The sequence below is a fragment of the Crinia signifera genome, chromosome 4 (assembly GCF_055691185.1).
Source record: "Crinia signifera chromosome 4, ASM5569118v1, whole genome shotgun sequence".
Lineage (NCBI taxonomy): Eukaryota > Metazoa > Chordata > Amphibia > Anura > Myobatrachidae > Crinia > Crinia signifera.
Window position 1 is genome coordinate 114,876,091 of NC_139220.1, and position 19,118 is coordinate 114,895,208.

Consider the following 19,118-nt stretch of genomic DNA (forward strand, 5'->3'; position numbering starts at 1 on the left):
CCTCATCATCGATTCATGGAGATTTCCCTCTAGCAAGTATTGCGCGCGCCGAAGGCCGAAGGTTTGCCCGCACAGGCTGGGAATGGATGTTTAGCATAAACATCCATCACATGCTGCGGGTAACTGTCCACATCTTTCGATGGTCGGCGACCATAGAAAGATGTGGAAGGTACTTGCATATATAAGTAACTTTTAAGTCACTTCCATATGCGTGCACACTGGCACAGATATGGGCAGGCAGCTGACATCAGGTGCAGTTTAAATTAATAGAAAGCAAGTGTTTTTCTGCAAAATAAACACCTGCCTCGTTAATACAATGTCCCCATACACATGTCCCACATTTTTGAACTTATACTATTCTGCACTATGCAGAATATTACCCTATTTACAAATAGCCAAATGAAGTCATTTAAAAATAACTGCCTCATTAAGCATGGGGAAAGGGGCTGGTCCCAGGGGTTCTGTAGCAAGTTAACCCAGTGGCGTAGCTACATTTTGGGCAACCCCCCCCCCCCCCAATCTCCCGCAGCCTTACCTATCGCGCTGGTCCCGGCGGCTCCGTTCTTCTGCTGAGGAGTCGGACCCCCACAAAATGGCCGCCCCCATACAGCAGACAGTTTCAGAGAACAGTGTGCTATATGGGGGTGGCCATTTTGTGGTGGTCCTCAGCAGAAGAACGGAGCCGCCAGGACCAGCAAGATAGGTAAGTCTGCGGGGGATTGGGGGGGGGGGGGGTGTTACTATAGCACCGCAGCCCCCGGCGCCCCCACATGCACAGAGCCCCCCACGCTGGTGGGGGCTGCGGTGCTATGATTACGCCGCTGAGTTAACCATAAAACAGCAATTTGCCCACAGATTTGACCTACTCAGAGTCTGTGAGAAAAAAGCAGCACTAAATCAGCTAAAGTTGTGTGGCTATAATGGAATAGGAAAAGACTTCAAGATACTAATACAGGGTTGCCTACCCTCCCGGAATGGCCGGGAGTCTCCCGAAAATCGGGTCACCCTCCCAGCCCCACGGAAAGGTGGGCAACCCTCCCGGATTCAGCGGGACCCCCACTGCGCCCCCCCCCCCCTGATAGCAGCCATCTTATCCCTACCTTGGCATTTAAATTCCAAAATCCGCGGGTCTCAAAGGAAGGGGCAGAGCTAAAACGGCACAATCGCGTCATTTTAGCCCCGCCCCCTCCACGGAGATCCGTGAATTCAGCTATTTTGCACCATGGGGGCGGGGCTTAATGGTGTCATGTCCAAGCCCCGCCCCCCGAGCTGCTGCTGAAAGTCTCCTCTCCGGAATAAAAAAGTCGGCAACCCTGTACTAATATATCACATAAACACAGTACACATTGCTGTTTCACCAGATATAAGGATGCAGGGAACATAACAGCAATAACAGACAGAAATATAGAATAAATGTTTCATTGGCCAAATTAAAGTCAGCTGCCTTAAGGTAGAAGGAATGATAAGACACGAGGCTGAAGTTTCCTAATGCTTAATACGAGGACTGATAAAACAGTGTTTGCAACGCTTAAGCTGTGTATACAGGGGGGGGCGATAGGGGCTGAAATCGCTGGAAATATGGTCACAGGCAACCATATTGCCAGTGATGGGAGTGTGCCCCGGCGATAAATCACCGGGTGCATGCTCCCATTTTCAGCCCTGTTATAATCGCTGGTCGCAGAAGCTGATTACCTCTGTGGCACCGCCGGCAGAGGTTCCCTTTCATCAGCGACCATCTCTGGTCGCTGATGAAAAGGAGAAACTGAGCAATATTTTGCTCAGCCATATATTGCTAGCAATATATGGCTGAGCAATATATCTCCCCCAATATATCTCCCCCATGTGTACGGGGCTTTACACAAATTCCATTGAACGTACAGCATGTTAGGCATATAATTACTAAGCAATTGATTTCCCAAACCCTTCATTTTTGCCTCCCAAAGTCATAAAACAGAGCGAGGGCCGCATAGGCTGGAGGGAATATAAGAGCCTGTGAATTTGTTGTCCATAAGCAATGTACAGCAGAAGCATCTGTGTAAAGCCCTATGGAAATAGTAGTGGAGTGGCAGTTAGTTCTGCCAATCAGGTAGCAGGGGGGCGGCAGCCAGAGAGGGTTATATCAGTGATTAGAGACAGGAAGTGAGCCTCTTTGAGTCTGGATCTGACCTAGGACAGTCGCAGGGACACAGAGCTAAGTGTGGTTTCACTAAGTTTATTTTTCTGCTCTTGCTATCTTTCCCTGCTCTATAATGCCTGGGTGTCTTAAGCGCTCAGCTTGATGCTGCCCACCCGCTCACCGCTGCGGCCTCACGCGGTAGCGGGTGTGCACCTGGCAGACGCAGCTACACCACGGTCTCCTCTCCTGGGTCCCCCTCACGCCCTGTTACCTCGTCGCCAGGGGCGGGCAGGTCCTGCTCGCACGGCGCGTCCACCGCGGGGAGCCATTACAAGCACACTAACGGCATGGCCGGCGCCTCTGTCATGCTCCCGGCCGCGAGTCACGCGGCTGAAGGAGTCGGGGGCGCCGCTGCCCAAGGGGGTAGGCTCATCTCAGCAGCTATGTCCGGGGCAGATCCAGCCGACATTGCAGGCGCGTCACAGGCTGCGCCGGGCCTACAGGCCCGCAGCCTCCAGGGTGTTTATTCCCCTGGCAGGGATTCCCCCCTCGGGGTGCCTGGTTCCCCTCCAGGGGGCCAACCTGGGTCGCCGCGCACGTCCACCTCGTGGCGGTGGGCGGCGCTTTTGGTCTCAGGGTGCGAGTAGCACGTCCTAAAACAGGGTCGTCGCAACTACTGCAGGGGGGATGCTAAGCACACTAGCGGCGGTGCTGCTTGCGCCCGCCGTTTCTGTGGAAAGGTTCCGGTGGCCCCACGGCAGGCCAGGATACGCAGCACCTGCACAGTCACGCCCAAATGAGGCATTGCAAGCTTACAAGGGGCTTAGGTTCCCCTAGGGGGGTACACTGGTGGGCAGCCCGTTGCTGCACATCACAAAGGGGGCGTCCAGGGGGGGCTATACCATTACTGGCAGGCCCTGTGCTGGCCATACACGGTAGCATGGGGGCCTCTCTGGTTCCCCCAACTGGCGTTCTTGGCCCCAGGGCAGGGCCACGGCACGGGCGGTATTCCCGCCCACGTTAACATCAAGCCGCATGCATGGCCTCCCGGCCGTGGCATGTTTCCCAGCTCCCCAAGCAGTCGTCCTGGGCAAGATCACCAGCGGCAGGGGGCTCCGTGGTCGGTGCCCCCTTTTGGGGATACCTGTTTCCGGCTTTTTATGCAGCCTACTCCTGGTCGTTTCTTACAGGTACACACTATTGGACTGAGACCTAAGGGGTGAGCGTGTCCGGGTTCACTTATTACCCTTATCACCCTTATCCTTTGTCCTTTTTTATATATATATATATATATATATATATATATATATATATTTTTTTTTTTTAATTTGTGGTACCTGTTTTATTATTTTATCATTGTATGAATAAAATTCCACTTAAAATTTACCGGTACTCTTTACTTAGTTGGGCGCCCACGATCTCCATCGCGGGCGTCGTGGGTAAAGAAATCGCGGTGATCGCGGGCATCGCGGCCAGTACATTAACGGCCGCGACGCGATGCCCGCGATCACCGCGATTTCCCATAGGGTTCAATGTTGAATTTAGTGCTGCCAGCGATTTTACATTCAATGCTTCAATGGCCGCGATTTGGCCATAGGAATCAATGTTAAATGGGCTACAGAGCCCAAATAGGCACAATTAAAACTTAAATGTCCCCTAAATTTGTTACGCCACCCCACGATCCACGCCAACCCGAAGCGTGGCGAGCGCAGCGAGCCCGCGAGGGGCGGCGGTACGCGTCCCCCGACCTTTTCATACCCCCACTATCCACGTCGGCGTGGAGTTGAGAATAGAATAGTGTGGCGAGCCCGAAGCGTGGCGAGCGCAGCGAGCCCCGCGAGGGGACGCGGATACCTTCACAGGTAAACGTGGCCCTACGCGGGCTTCACAGGTATCCACGTCCCCTCGCGGGGCTCGCTGCGCTCGCCACGCTTCGGGCTCGGTGGCTCGCTGCGCTCGCCACACTATTCTATTCTCAACTCCACGCCGACGTGGATAGTGGGGGTATGAAAAGGTCGGAGGACGCGTCACGCCGCCCCTCGCGGGCTCGCTGCGCTCGCCACGCTTCGGGTTGGCGTGGATCATGGGGTGGCGTTACAAATTTGGGGGGACATTTAAGTGTTAATTGTGCCTATTTGGGCTCTGTAGCCCATTTAACATTGATTCCTATGGCCAAATCGCGGCCATTGAAGCTGTGAAGATACGGGTTCTTCAATCACTCAGACACTGAGCAGATGAAACCAAAATATGGTTTATTTTTATCACAGCACACAAAAGTAGATGAAGACAGGAAAAAGATTCAAATGGTAGCATAAAAACATCCGGGTAGCAAAGTCCTTGTAGCATCACAGTCCAAATAACGAACTATCACTTATTCCACACAGCAGTGACAGCAGAAACCTGTGCGAATCCACACAACACAGACGCTCCACACCAGAGCTTGGTAGGATGCCCCCCTTCCCGGGCAAACGATGTGTTCCACAAGATCCAGTGAAGGGTAGGACCCCTGAGACCGGATTGCGACTAACATACTGAGCTGGCAGGTGTACAAATCATTTTAAAAACTTCCAATTTCCCACGGGGCTTAAACTGCCAGGGGGCCGGTACTTGATTTGGATTGGTGGACCCAAGAGTCAGACACATCCCCCCAGGTAATATCCAGCTGGCCATCTGCTGCTGCCCCCCTGCTGGGTCGGTTCCAGTAAGTCTGCTAGTGACAGAGATATGCAAGGGAGTATCAATACAACGAACAATAACCAGCTGATTACGTTGTGTGGTGGTCACCCCCTGTGGACAACCTTCCTGTTGATAGCAGGGGAATTTGATCACCCCCTGTGGTGCCCGGTTCCATTAAGTCTGGTATTGACACAATGGAACTGAAGATAGAGACACAAACACAGTCTGATTACATTATGTCCTGATTACCCCCTGTGAACAACCTTCCTGTTGACAGCAGGGGAATTGGATCACCCCCTGTGAAGATTGTCCCTCAGCTACCACCCTCCTGTGATAGCAGGAACAAAAGTATGGTAAGTGGACATAACCTTTTGGTGAATTCTTTCCTGGGTATTTGATGTCCGACCATATTTGCTTAACAGCATCTAATACTATATGATCTGGAAATACACACAGATTTGGGGTATAGAAACATCTATGGAGAATAAGAGGGTACAGACGGACTAAAATAGTACATTAATTACTACACCTAATAAAATATCATAATTACAGTCTTACGGTCAGTTTGATAACCTCACATTCCTTCCCCTACTATTTTAGTTCCTGTACAAGTTGTTCCGGCAACCTGGAGCAGTGTGATTCAGAGCAGAGAATCTGGGCTAGAGGTGCACCACCTGAGTCCCACAGAGTGACATCATACCAAACCCATCTTGGAAGAGGCGGCTGGTTTGCAGAATCAGCAAGGGCAATATCACAATATAAGTTATGCATGTTAACTAACAAGTGAGTTAGCAATCCCCCGTCCTCAAATGTTGGGTACCCCCCCTCTGCAACATCGTAAACTTTCACACCGGGCACACCTATAGGGTGTGCTAATACTTTTGTCTCTGGCACAAGGGGGCAGGGAGCAGTTTCCACCTCCCCCTCTTGCCCAAGGAACATCTGCCAAACGGCAGCCCAATATCGGAGCCCTGGCCCTGGCACTTCCGCCACTCTGTCAAGTCCTTCCTCCCTCAAACCCAAACTAGGGGCATGGCAAATTTCAGTACAGCATTTGGTCTCAATGCCCAGGGCTGAGAAGGGACCCTCCATCAGGAACAATTCCGCTGGTGGCTGCAGGGCAAGCTGGTCCACGGCCAGTACTACCCCCTCAAAAGCCTGGGTCTCACCTGCCGCTTCCTCTGTGCAGTCCTCAGTCTCCAGGATAACCTCCTTCCCCAGCTGAATATGCTGGGCAGCCTGAAGCAAGACATCATCTGCGACTGGTATGCTTGTGGCCTGGATGTTGTCGCATACTCCTCTAACCACGGTGATCTCCTCCTGGACGCAGTCCTCATAGATCCCCTGGCAGCAGGTTAATAATTCTGCATCTCCCACCTCAGCAAAAGGGAAGCAGTAGTGCAGATCCTCCCGGGGTTCCTGGCTCACAGGCCCCACTTCCTTCATTTTGGGGATAACCTTCCCCTGTATAGAACACTGAGCAGCTTCTCCCCTAGGCTGTGGGAGAAGCTGTTGCAGGCGGTGCCTTTCATCACGCCCCCTGCGACACTGATCTGGCCATGCTGGGGTATCCAGGAGCCCGCGATCAATCACCTCTTCCTCTGCCACCACGAAGCACTCCTCCAGACACTGCAATTGTTCCCACACACTCAACTGTGCACCGAAATGGAGGATCCATGCCCGATAATCAGCAAATGCATTTGTAGGATCTCCCTGATCGTGAAGGATCTGCTGAAGGATTTCCCCGCGAGTGCAGGATGGGATGGGTATACCTCGCAGCTGACATTCTGCTATCAGCTCCTCCATACTCATTTCTTCAAGGGCAGTTAGGGGCCCCCCTGACAATGACCCTTCTCTTGCGGTAACAATTAATTCTGTGGCAGACCCCTCGGTTGTCTGCCCAGATTGCAGTAGCCCCCTTCTAGACCTTTCCTCTGGTTCTATCTGGGGCATCAATTTATTCTGGACTTGTCCTTCAGCCTCAGAATATTGTCCTCTTTGTAGCATCTGGGTAACTGTAGCAATCACTTCCTCTGTAAATTCTACAAACTCTGGCTCCCCCAGCAGATTCCACGAGGTGGCCTGACCTTTACAGTGCAGGAATGCATCCCCCAGGTAACACAACTTGTCCTGTATGCTGGATACTCTCCACCCGCTGATCATCTGCTGAGCTTCTTCCCAGTACTCCCAGATATACTGCATTTTCCTGACAATAAATAACAGATCCGGCTTCCCAGCCTGCCGATACACTGAAGAACCTCCATCCCTGAGCTCCTCTGCTGCAGGGGTCTTGAGGCATCGATTTTCTTTCCTTGGAAACATTTTCCCTTTCCACAGGACTGACACCTGCTCACTTGCTGAACATCACCTTATTGCATTTTCCGTTTCCTTACATATGGTCTGATCCTCTGTTCTCTGTGCTTTCTGTGCTCGAAGGTTGGTGTCTGAATGATCCCACTGTCGCTGCCGCCAAATGTGAGGATACGAGTTCCTCAATCACTCAGACACCGAGCAGATGAAACCAAAATATGGTTTATTTTTATCACAGCACACACATGTAGATGAAGACAGGAAAAAGAGGCAAATGTAGCATAAAAACATCCTGGTAGCAAAGTCCTTGTAGCATCACAGTCCAAAGCACAAAACTATCACTTATTCCACACAGCAGTGATAGCATATAAGTCCACACGATACCTAGACAGAGCATAACCTCTTAGTCCAGGACAGTCCATCAATTCTCCCTCCTGGCTTGTGTGCCAGTCATTTTAAAAACCAATTTCCCACGGGGCTTAAACTGCCAGGGGGCTGGTACTTGGTTCGGATTGGTGGACCCAAGAGTCAGACACATCCCCCCAGGTAATATCCAGCTGGCCATCTGCTGCTGCCCCCCTGCTGGGTCGGTTCCAGTAAGTCTGCTAGTGACAGAGATATGCAAGGGAGTATCAATACAACGAACAATAACCAGCTGATTACGTTGTGTGGTGATCACCCCCTGTGGACAACCTTCCTGTTGATAGCAGGGGAATTTGATCACCCCCTGTGGTGCCCGGTTCCATTAAGTCTGGTATTGACACAATGGAACTGAAGATAGAGACACAAACACAGTCTGATTACATTATGTCCTGATTACCCCCTGTGAACAACCTTCCTGTTGACAGCAGGGGAATTGGATCACCCCCTGTGAAGATTGTCCCTCAGCTACCACCCTCCTGTGATAGCAGGAACAAAAGTATGGTAAGTGGACATAACCTTTTGGTGAATTCTTTCCTGGGTATTTGATGTCCGACCATATTTGCTTAACAGCATCTAATACTATATGATCTGGAAATACACACAGATTTGGGGGATAGAAACATCTATGGAGAATAAGAGGGTACAGACGGACTAAAATAGTACATTAATTACTACACCTAATAAAATATCATAATTACAGTCTTACGGTCAGTTTGATAACCTCACAGAAGCATTGAATGTAAAATCGCGGCCAGCACTAAATTTAACATTGAACCCTATGGGAAATCGCGGTGATCGCGAGGCATCGCGTCGCGGCCGTTAATGTACTGCCCGCGATGCCCGCGATCACCGCGATGGGCGCCCAACTAAGTAAAGAGTACCAATTTACCTACTCTGGAGGAAATTCATTTTCTGGATTTAAAAGATACCATGATATGAGGATGCAGAATCGGATCAAGTAAGCAGACGTGTGTGAGCATCATTTGTATACGGGTCTGAGTGGTGCAAATTTCTTTCTTGGGAAAAAGATACCTTTTTGTGTTTGGTACTATACGTATGAATGTAAGCGTCGTGTAAGAGAATTATTCTATTATCGACACCGAGGTGTTACTATAAAGAAAAACTTCCACAACCCATAGTGGAGGAGGGCGAATCTTATATCCATCATTAGAACTATTTTTTTTTATTTTTTTGTGATACTGGTCACACTATGGTTCTTTTTCTCTTTTTTATATGTTACCTCTGAAACTTCTGAAAAAGAAAAAAAGCATTGAAAAAGGACCGCATCTTTATCGTTTATTGTGATTGGTAAGAGCGCACTTAAGAGACTATCTTCCCCCCCTTTTTTCTGTGGTCTTTTCCACTCCGTACCCTTGTAACCAACAGGTATTTACCCCTCCTAACATAATGTTGGACACCAGCTCCCAGGGGGCACTGCACAGGGTTTTCCCATGTCTCCAGCTGAGCGTGGGGCCCCTCGTGGCAGCACAGAGGGTGTAAGGGTTAGCATTACTGCACCATTGCAATGAGATCAGGGGTTCTCAAACCAGTTTTCCCACCCCACAGTCCTCGGTGCCTCGATCTGAGAGTGTGGCAGAAGGGCGGTTTCAGGGTAGTGATCAATGGGTGATCTCTCGAGCAGGCATGGAAATTAATACATTGCATTTGTCTCCCGAGCTCTTTTCAGGTGCTGTACTGGAAGCAGTTGCCAGTGGTTCCGCCAAGGGTGTTGGACAAGGGGCCTCTCGTGACACGCCTGAGTCGAATGGGCATTAGACGTCTCCTGCAGCAAAAGCGGCCGGCAACAGGCGGCTGAGGGTGCCGACCTCGCAGAGCGTGGATCCGGCATGCCGGCTCCTTTACCTTCAGCCTAATCAGAAACCCAGGCTACGTCTGCTGACGAGCACAGAGGCTCCTCCATCGGTGGTGAGAACACTGAATTTTCTGTGTGCGCAGCATCCTCTTTACACTATTCTGCTAGCAGCGGGGAATAGGGGTCCCTCTAGCACCCGCAAGAATTTGCGAGGTTGGCGGCGTGCGCTGTACCTAAGCAGGTTGGAGGTCCAAGTGCACCCAGAGTGGGAAGGCCCCATCTGGTTAAGGGGGGTCAAAATACATAATTAGAAGGGGCCAGTGTTTGCAGACCTTTTCACATTAACCACAAATGCAGGAAAGGACTTTGCAAGGCCAGACGGTCCCCAGCCAAGGGTGAGTTCGCTTGCCAGGGTTTTAGCAAGTGGCTGCAAGGGGGTTGCCTGTTACTAGCCTCGTGTTACCTCAGCACCAGGCCAGATGAACTAGTGAACATACTACGTTACTTGTTCCCGGTTAACGTCGCGTTCTTAATGACAAGGACAGCGCATGGCGTGATGACAACGTAAAGTGGTGTCATACTCACGAGGGGTCCAAACCCATCTTAGAGGGTGCAAACGCGTTGACATACTTTCGGGGCATACTTCCATGGGGAGTGGTGTGGCTCGAAGTGGCCGCAGTTGGGGGGTTTATCGTGGTTTCATGGTCAACCTGCTGCTTCTTGAGCTTTTTCCCGATTATAGTTTCTGCAGGGCTGAGAAAGGTGCTCCCAGCTAGCTACCCAGAGCATAGTGTTCTGGTGTGATAACCTTGGGGCGGTGCATGCCATTAATAATCAGAGGGCGGCTTTCCCGAGGCTTTGCGTCTGCTACGGCACTTAGTTCTGCTCTGCTTATGGCATAACATACAGTTCAGGGCCAGGCATGTCCCGGGGGTGGATAACAACATAGCGGATGCCCTTTCGAGGTTTAAGTTCGCGAGGTTTCGCGAGTTGGCCCCCGAGGCTTCGCCACTTGGGCTTAATTGTCCCCCCTTTTGTGTGGCAGGTCATAGAGCTGGCATGACAGACCGGCTCTTCTGTCCTTGGCCCCTTCCACTCATAGAACTTATGGGGCCGCATGGCAGGACTGGGTGGAGTTTCAGGGCTCCCCCGAGGCTAGCGGTAAGTCGGTCGAGGACCGGGTACTCGCTTTTGTTTGGGGTCACCATAGGCGGGGCAGGTCAAAGTCGGCTATGGCGGCGGCGTTGGCAGGCATCGCTTTCTATTCTCGCTTACGCGGCGATCCCGACCCCACGAGGTCTTTTGTATTGTCCAAAGCCATGAAGGGTTGGACACGGGTGCGTCCAGTTCCCCCGGATTCACGCAAACCCATAGACATGAGTATGCTAGGGGACCTGGGGGGTTGTTTGGCTAAGGTTGCTGAGAGCGAATACGGAGTTGCACTGTTTAAGGTTGCATTTACATTTGCCTTTCATGACGCTTTTCGCATCAGCGAGCTGGTGGCAGCCAGCAAACTCTCCCGCACTGGCATCCTAGGGGAGGATGTAGTATTCCGTGAAGGACAAGTGCTATGCGAGATTAAGCGGTCCAAAACGGATCAGATGGGCAGGGGCCACTGGGTTACCCTTAATGCACAGGCTGAAGCGGCCGTGTGTCCGGTTTCCTTAGCTAAGGAATATAGCTCCCGCAGACCAGAGGCCGCCTTGCAGTTTTTGGCGCACGTTGATGGGCTACCGCTGACCCGATTCCAGTTTGCGGCTGTGTTTCGGCAATGTTTGGTAGAGTTGGGTCTGCGGGAGCAGGATTTCGGAACGCATTCGTTTTGAATTGGGGCTGCTACTTGCGCAGCAGCGGCAGGAGGATCACCTTCTGCCATTCAGGCAGTTGGCAGGTGGAATACCTCCGCTTTGTTAATGCCGATGAATTATGACCAAAGAAACAATAAGTGAAAAGCGCAGGTTACGTATTATGTCCGTAACCTGCGTACCCTTTATACCTAACTACGTGCGAACAAAGCGTAGCGCAGCGTAGCGTACCTTTATTGTGTATTATACACCCAAGAACCAATACCTTAATAAGAGATCCCTTCGCAGTACTTTGTCTCTAATCTGCGAATATACCTTTTAAGGACAGTGTCCGTAATATACCTTTATCGCTAAATGCGAATAACAGACACAAACCACTGTATAGAAATAAGGAGATAAGAACTCCGTAAAAAGGTTGTATTTAAGTCCCTAATGGACAAAAGGGGGTTACAGGAATAGAAAATACAGGTTTAACAGGTAATACAATAGACTAACAATGAATACGATAATCAGGCTCTGCTAGGGGGAAGGAAAACAGATACAAGACACAATCAGCCAACAATACAATAAGAATAAATACCGTGAATGCAACCGTTACCGTCTCATCAAATATGCGAAGCGCAGTCCGGTCAGAGCTCGCTATCGTTCAGGGTTGAACTATAGCCCGGTTGAAGGTCAGGGAAAGAAAGATGTGCCGAAGTGACCGAGGCAGCCCTGGGTCTCCTATCTTATAGGGTCAGAAAGGGGAGGTCAAAGGCCATTCCTATTGGTCAGAGATCGTATGTCAGGTCCGCTGTGATTGGGGGGTAAGATGATACACCTGGTTTGACTAGGTGCAGGGGAGTGAACTTTAGGAGTCCTTTGTTCGTTAGTATCGTCGGCAGGGATTGTAAACAGCTGTAGAAACCGGTTAGATTCCTTTGTTATATACTTTCAACCGAAACTGTCTTGGGAAAATGGAATTATGTCCATAACTATCGGGCCGTGTCTATTGCGAAATATTCGCAATGACCGGAATACTACGCATGTGAAACGGAACGGAACGGTACTAAACATGATACAGACAGATGTATGCAGGGCTAACTAAGCTATGTGTGGCGTTCTAAACCTTTAACTACATTTTACTTAGTGTCAGTATGTATTTATGAATTTATGTGTGATAGTATGGCTACTCTTCTGGTCCACTTTGTCACACAGAATCGGGTATGGAAACTTTATTAGCGCAACTCTGCGAACCAAAATGGCGGCCATACTATCCTAAAATGGCGTGTGTGCAACTCGACTTCCACAGTCCACCCTTTAACAGTAAATATAAAACTGTTACAGTACAAAACATTTTACACGACAATACAGAAATTCATAATCCTAACAGAGAAATTGGGATCCATGAAATAAACATATAAGGGGAGTAAACCATCTGCTCTTGGCCGATCCAGGATCATGGATAAACGATGGGCCGCATTTATCGAACAATTTACTTAGGGTCACGAAGGATAATGTACAATTTTGGGATAAAAATAAAAACAGGGGTGGTTACACTATATACAATTGTTTTTCAGATATGGCATCCTTTGGTAGGTATTGTTTGTGACAACAGACCCTTGAACTCTTTGTTGTCTCTCTTTTTGGTATGCTTTTAAGTATGATGGTATTATCACTATCAAACATCCGGTCCTGGGTAATGTGTCAAGTTTATAGATTCTACCTTGACCTAAACTGGGACGGGTAACACACTCTCAGAACTCTGTATCGTTCGTCCAATGCCTGGCAGCAGTGCGGCGGCGGTGTCCTTGATTTTGAAGATAAGAACGGATAGTGGGGGGGGAGACAAGAATAAGACCCACAACAATAGAGAAAACTGAGAAAGGAAAAATTTTGTTAGTGATCCTTCCAACCTGTTACCAGTGGGGTGTGTCACAGTCCCTTTTGTAGCTTGTACAGGTTGCTTGACCTTAGCTGCTTTCCAGTCCTCCCGAAATGGTGCCTCTTAGCGATTTCTTTCTTTCGCCCTCGAGTGTAAGGACCTTCTGGCTTTCTGTTCCTTTGGCAGTAGGACGAACGTACCCAAATCTCTCTCTGCGACTTTGTTATTGAGGTAGTGCTGGTCAACAAGATTTGGGGTGGTTCTTTCCCAAAGGTCTATCAAGCAACCTGTATATGGCAAAGCAGGGGAAACAACAACATCTCCTGGTTCATGGTTATGACAGTTCACAACAGGTGTCAACAAAGTCCTTTTGCTGCAGTTTTCCAGGTGTGGATACATCACTTGCATTTGTGGTCTAGGATCTCCTTGTGGGATTACCATAACCTGTGGCTGCCCGCCAAGCAATGTTTCGATGGGGACAAATGAGGTGGAGTTCTGAGAGTGATTCTACTACTATAAAAAAAAAGATTATGGGGTGTACCATCAGTCCCTAAAGGTTCACACATGACTTAAACCTTTCATATATATATACTTGCATACTCAAGGGTGCTTCTGGGCTGCCATATCTATACACACAAACGTCAACACACATATATATATATATATATATATATAAAAAAAAATAACTAGAATGCTTCTAGAGTGGACTGTACAAAGCCAATTTTGTATTACCTGCAGAGGATCCTGCTGGAGGAGGGATGTGGAGATGGCTCTGTGGGAACAGCCGTTGCAGTTTCTTTCCCCCAGACAAGTAAGGCATGATCCTGTCGTCTTACCTGTCTGTGGGTACACCAGTAATTTCGGACTAATTTTCCCCATACCTTCCCTGTCAAGACACGTCAGGCCATGGGCTATCTCTGTCCTGACAGTTTGGCATGTTCTCAGAGTCACTGGTTTTCCTTGTCCATCTTTCTATTCCTGTCCACATCCCTTCGGCTTCCAGACTGCTTCTCCTGCAGGGGACACAAATCTTGTATTTCTATGTGAATATACTGACATTTACAGGGGGAACACAAACATTATCCGCAGAGCGCATGGCTCACCCAGCTGCCTTGCCAGCATGTTCATTATCAAGTGACACTGAATCCTCATCGAAGATGTGGGCTTTACACTTGATAACAGCCACTCTGTCCGGCAGCTGTGTGACTGTCAGGAATCTTTTAAACTTACAACGCTTGCGCCACTGGAGTGCCAGCTACTGAAACAAAACATCTGAGTCGCCATAGGGCCTAAGATCTTCTGTATTACCCCAACAAACATACTTGGAGTCGGCATGAATATTGGCTGTTTTTCTCTCAGCCCGCAGTACTACTAATGAGACTGCTGTTGCTGAGTGAGACGTCCAATGGGTTCAGCCTCTACTATGCCTTTTCCATCTATTACGGTATAGCCAGTGTACAATTTTCCCCTCTCGGTGTTGTGGAAAGAACGAGGGAGAGAGAGGAAAAAAAAATGAATTACCTCTTCCAATGGGTTGTTACCACCCTTTGGGGGCATGCTGCAAAGGTCTGATTCAAACATGTCATGCAATCATATTCGTCTCGGATCTCACTAAATTCCACCATTCCAGCAACCTCAGCATCAATCCACCCTTTGTGCCTTGGCGGGCACACCTGGTAAGAGTGTTGCTGGGTTTACAATATTACCCATTTTACTGGTAACATCAATGCAAGTTCCCATTTAATGAACTTGGCTGATGAATATTTTTCACATGTTTAGGCAGAATTTTAGGAGTGTCCAGACTATATGAGGAGCATAAACAGTTAAAACACACCCCAACACCACATTCTCAGTTTTGTTTACCAGTAGTGCTATGGCAACTACACTGTGTAGACAAGTATGAAGTGCTCAAGTAATAGGGTTTAATTGCACACTGCAGTACGACATTGGTCAGGCTGGCATCACCAGGTTTCTTACGTCACTATATCTGTCGCCCCCTCAGCAGGTCTAATATTCTAAATCACATGGTCTCTTGTGTCAGTTTTACCCATGGCAAAAGGCTGTAATCAGGCCTGTTTCTTCTTCTTTACTATCCACATTTGTCTGTGAAGACATGGGTTTTGCGATTGTCCCTATTTATATGTAAATGCGTTTTACAACCCTTTTCATTCTTTGTAGAAGGGGAATGCTTTGTGCATTACTTGGACTGCTTTTCACAAGATGGTGGCTGTGGTTGCCCTGGGTAACATTAGGAGCAATGCTTAAAGTTACTGGGACTTTGTTCAAGATTTACTGAAAAATATATATATTGACTACTCGCTTTATGGGGTACCGCATATTCACATATGTGTCCTTTGTTTCCACATTTGAAACATACCATTTGGTTTTGTCTTTCTGTCATAAATCGTTTGTCCAGATCAACAGCAGATTTCTTTAAAGTGTGTATTGACATCTGTCTGCAGTTGGGGTTAATGGTTTCTATGTTGGTTCTCAGATTTTCCCTAAGACCTTGTATCAGCACAGAGACAATCCCTCCCTTAAGATGTATGTTGTCCCTGGGGCTGGGGATACCAGAGTGTTTTGGCAACGCCTGTAAGGCACGGTTGAAATATCCGCTGGTGGACTCACCATCTTTCTGTGTGATGGTGAACCCTAGGGTATTTTCAACCGTCGCTGGGAAATATACACCCAATTGTATATTTATTAGGCGTATATTTTCCTGGTTGCCCTGTTCAGTTAAAATCTTATCGCCCTCCACACCACTGTCTCGAATGAACTTCTGGACATCTATGTGTGAAGGGAGGCAAGCTCTCAACATGTATCGCCAATCCTTATTGGTGGGCTCATCTGAATTTCCTCGCTCCCTTACAAATTTCTGACACTTTGCCAGATCTTTGCTGGGATCAGGGAAATTTTTGATGATTGAATGACGTTCCAATCGTGTCCATGTATTGTGCATGTCACTATCCTTTACAGGCATTACCTCATCCCCGTCTCCCCGTCCACAAGGAGGTTCCACTGTGTGCAGAGGGTGGATCTGTATCCCCCCTGCACCATTGGACAACATCCCAGGAACAACTATCTCTGTGCTGTGTTGTGTGTACTTACCTGTGTCTAATACTATGCTGTTGGCATCAGCCGTCTCCTCCTCCTGTGCTGGAGCCCCAGCAGCGGGTTGAGCTTTTCCCTCAAGCATGTTAAGTGCATGGGAGACGGCCAGTGCCAACAGCTGCTCGTTTTCCTCTCGGGTTTCCTTATAAGGGGATAAGACAGGGTACAAGTTAGCAACGGATACATTATTACTCATGTCTTTCTTATGAGTCATTAACCCCTTAGGCACATATGGGGGTGGGGGAGCTGATTCTATTGCGGCAGCGGTTGCATTTTTATTGTGGCTGATTGTATCTGGTATTGCCAGACCTCTGATTCCCCATTGTTCCTGTCCTTCCTTCTGCCACAATTTAAGAATATCTATGTGCTTCATTCTCTCCTTACGACTGGAGAGTAGACATATTTCATCTTTTACAGCTGATAAGATTTCTGGATCAAAGCCATCAACACTGGGAAATTCTAATTTGCTGCCTTGTGTCATCTTCTTCCATTTCTTTTGGTAAACAACTGCGCGTTCACCGTGCTTACAGCACATAATAAAAGCCGCCGATCCTTTTGGTCGGCTTGCTTCCTCCCTAACATGCACGTTATTACAGCGTGACCCGTTATTACCCATAATTACAGGCCTTATCCACAGTATATTACTATACTGTTTAAATAAAGCTAGTGGTTCAATACTGTTCACCTTTGAGTTCCTATGTGTGCTGCATGTGCAGTACCAATGAACAGCCACGTGTGTACGTGCGTTGTTCACAGGCCGCCGATGAATCGGCCACCCACGTGTTCTATAGTGTATTTGCAAGGTTGCGCTCGAGTTTCGCTATACGCAGTAATTGCGCCTAAATGTGGAATAAATCCTTTAACCTTGTCCGAAAGTTACGTATCAAGATGCGAAATAAATCCCGCACTTAATCCGTAAATCACGTACAAAGATGCGAAAATTTCCCGATATGGGCACGTGTGCGCGCGCACCTTGCGAAATACACAATAGACACTTTACGTTACTGTAAAAGGCTCAGAACTTATCGCCACGTGGCGGAGTCCCTGGCCCTGCAGTAACTAACAATAAAAGTTTATAGTTTTGCACAGAAGGGATCCTCTATGTACTATAATAAAACACAGGCCTTTGTTTCCACGTGTGCGAACTTTATCGCACGTGGCACATATACTGTAATAAACAAGCAACTCAAGACACTATACCCCGTTAAACTACTTGTGGCAGGCAGAAGTACAGTTTACTAAACACTTAGATATGATTTAAAACACGTGGCTTACTGTTTCACTTATTGTATTTCGGGTTCAACGCTAGCACTTCTCGAACCCCGCACCGCCGCGGACCCGGCCTATCCAGCAATGGATAATAATACTTCCACCCTTTTGCTGGTATAGGTCGGGCCGCGCGTCTGGTACTGAGCTCCAGAATGTGTAACGGACGGACGAGCCCTCAATTGTTAATGCCGATGAATTATGACCAAAGAAACAATAAGTGAAAAGCGCAGGTTACGTATTATGTCCTTTATACCTAACTACGTGCGAACAAAGCGTAGCGCAGCGTAGCGTACCTTTATTGTGTATTATACACCCAAGAACCAATACCTTAATAAGAGATCCCTTCGCAGTACTTTGTCTCTAATCTGCGAATATACCTTTTATGGACAGTGTCCGTAATATACCTTTATCGCTAAATGCGAATAACAGACACAAACCACTGTATAGAAATAAGGAGATAAGAACTCCGTAAAAAGGTTGTATTTAAGTCCCTAATGGACAAAAGGGGGTTACAGGAATAGAAAATACAGGTTTAACAGGTAATACAATAGACTAACAATGAATACGATAATCAGGCTCTGCTAGGGGGAAGGAAAACAGATACAAGATACAATCAGCCAACAATACAATAAGAATAAATACCGTGAATGCAACCGTTACCGTCTCATCAAATATGCGAAGCGCAGTCCGGTCAGAGCTCGCTATCGTTCAGGGTTGAACTATAGCCCGGTTGAAGGTCAGGGAAAGAAAGATGTGCCGAAATGACCGAGGCAGCCCTGGGTCTCCTATCTTATAGGGTCAGAAAGGGGAGGTCAAAGGCCATTCCTATTGGTCAGAGATCGTATGTCAGGTCCGCTGTGATTGGGGGGTAAGATGATACACCTGGTTTGACTAGGTGCAGGGGAGTGAACTTTAGGAGTCCTTTGTTCGTTAGTATCGTCGGCAGGGATTGTAAACAGCTGTAGAAACCGGTTACATCTAGATTCCTTTGTTATATACTTTCAACCGAAACTGTCTTGGGAAAATGGAATTATGTCCATAACTATCGGGCCGTGTCTATTGCGAAATATTCGCAATGACCGGAATACTACGCATGTGAAAAGGAACAGAACGGTACTAAACATGATACAGACAGATGTATGCAGGGCTAACTAAGCTATGTGTGGCGTTCTAAACCTTTAACTACATTTTACTTAGTGTCAGTATGTATTTATGAATTTATGTGTGATAGTATGGCTACTCTTCTGGTCCACTTTGTCACACAGAATCGGGTATGGAAACTTTATTAGCGCAACTCTGCGAACCAAAATGGCGGCCATACTATCCTAAAATGGCGTGTGTGCAGCTCGACTTCCACAGCTTATAAGAGTTATGTAAGAATAGATAAGTTAGATAAGTTGTAGTTCAAGCGCCTGTTGCGCCGGCTCAAAAACGATTGTTTACAATCGGTTCTGGAATGACTAGCGTTCCGGAATCGACGGTGTGAAGGGAATTTTTTACTTTTTCCTTCATTGTGGACTAATTCAATTGGCTGTCCCCTAAAGTTCACAGAAGGTTTTTTAAGTTTTTACCTTCACTTGGGCCGTAGTATGCATTTTGTTGTGTTAAAGTATATCATGATGTTAACCACTAGGGGCGAAATGTAATAGGGTGCGTTTTTTTAGACTAAAAAAAAATCGCACCAAATCGCACCTTTAAAAATCGCGTTTTTTGCCGCGAATTCGCATATGT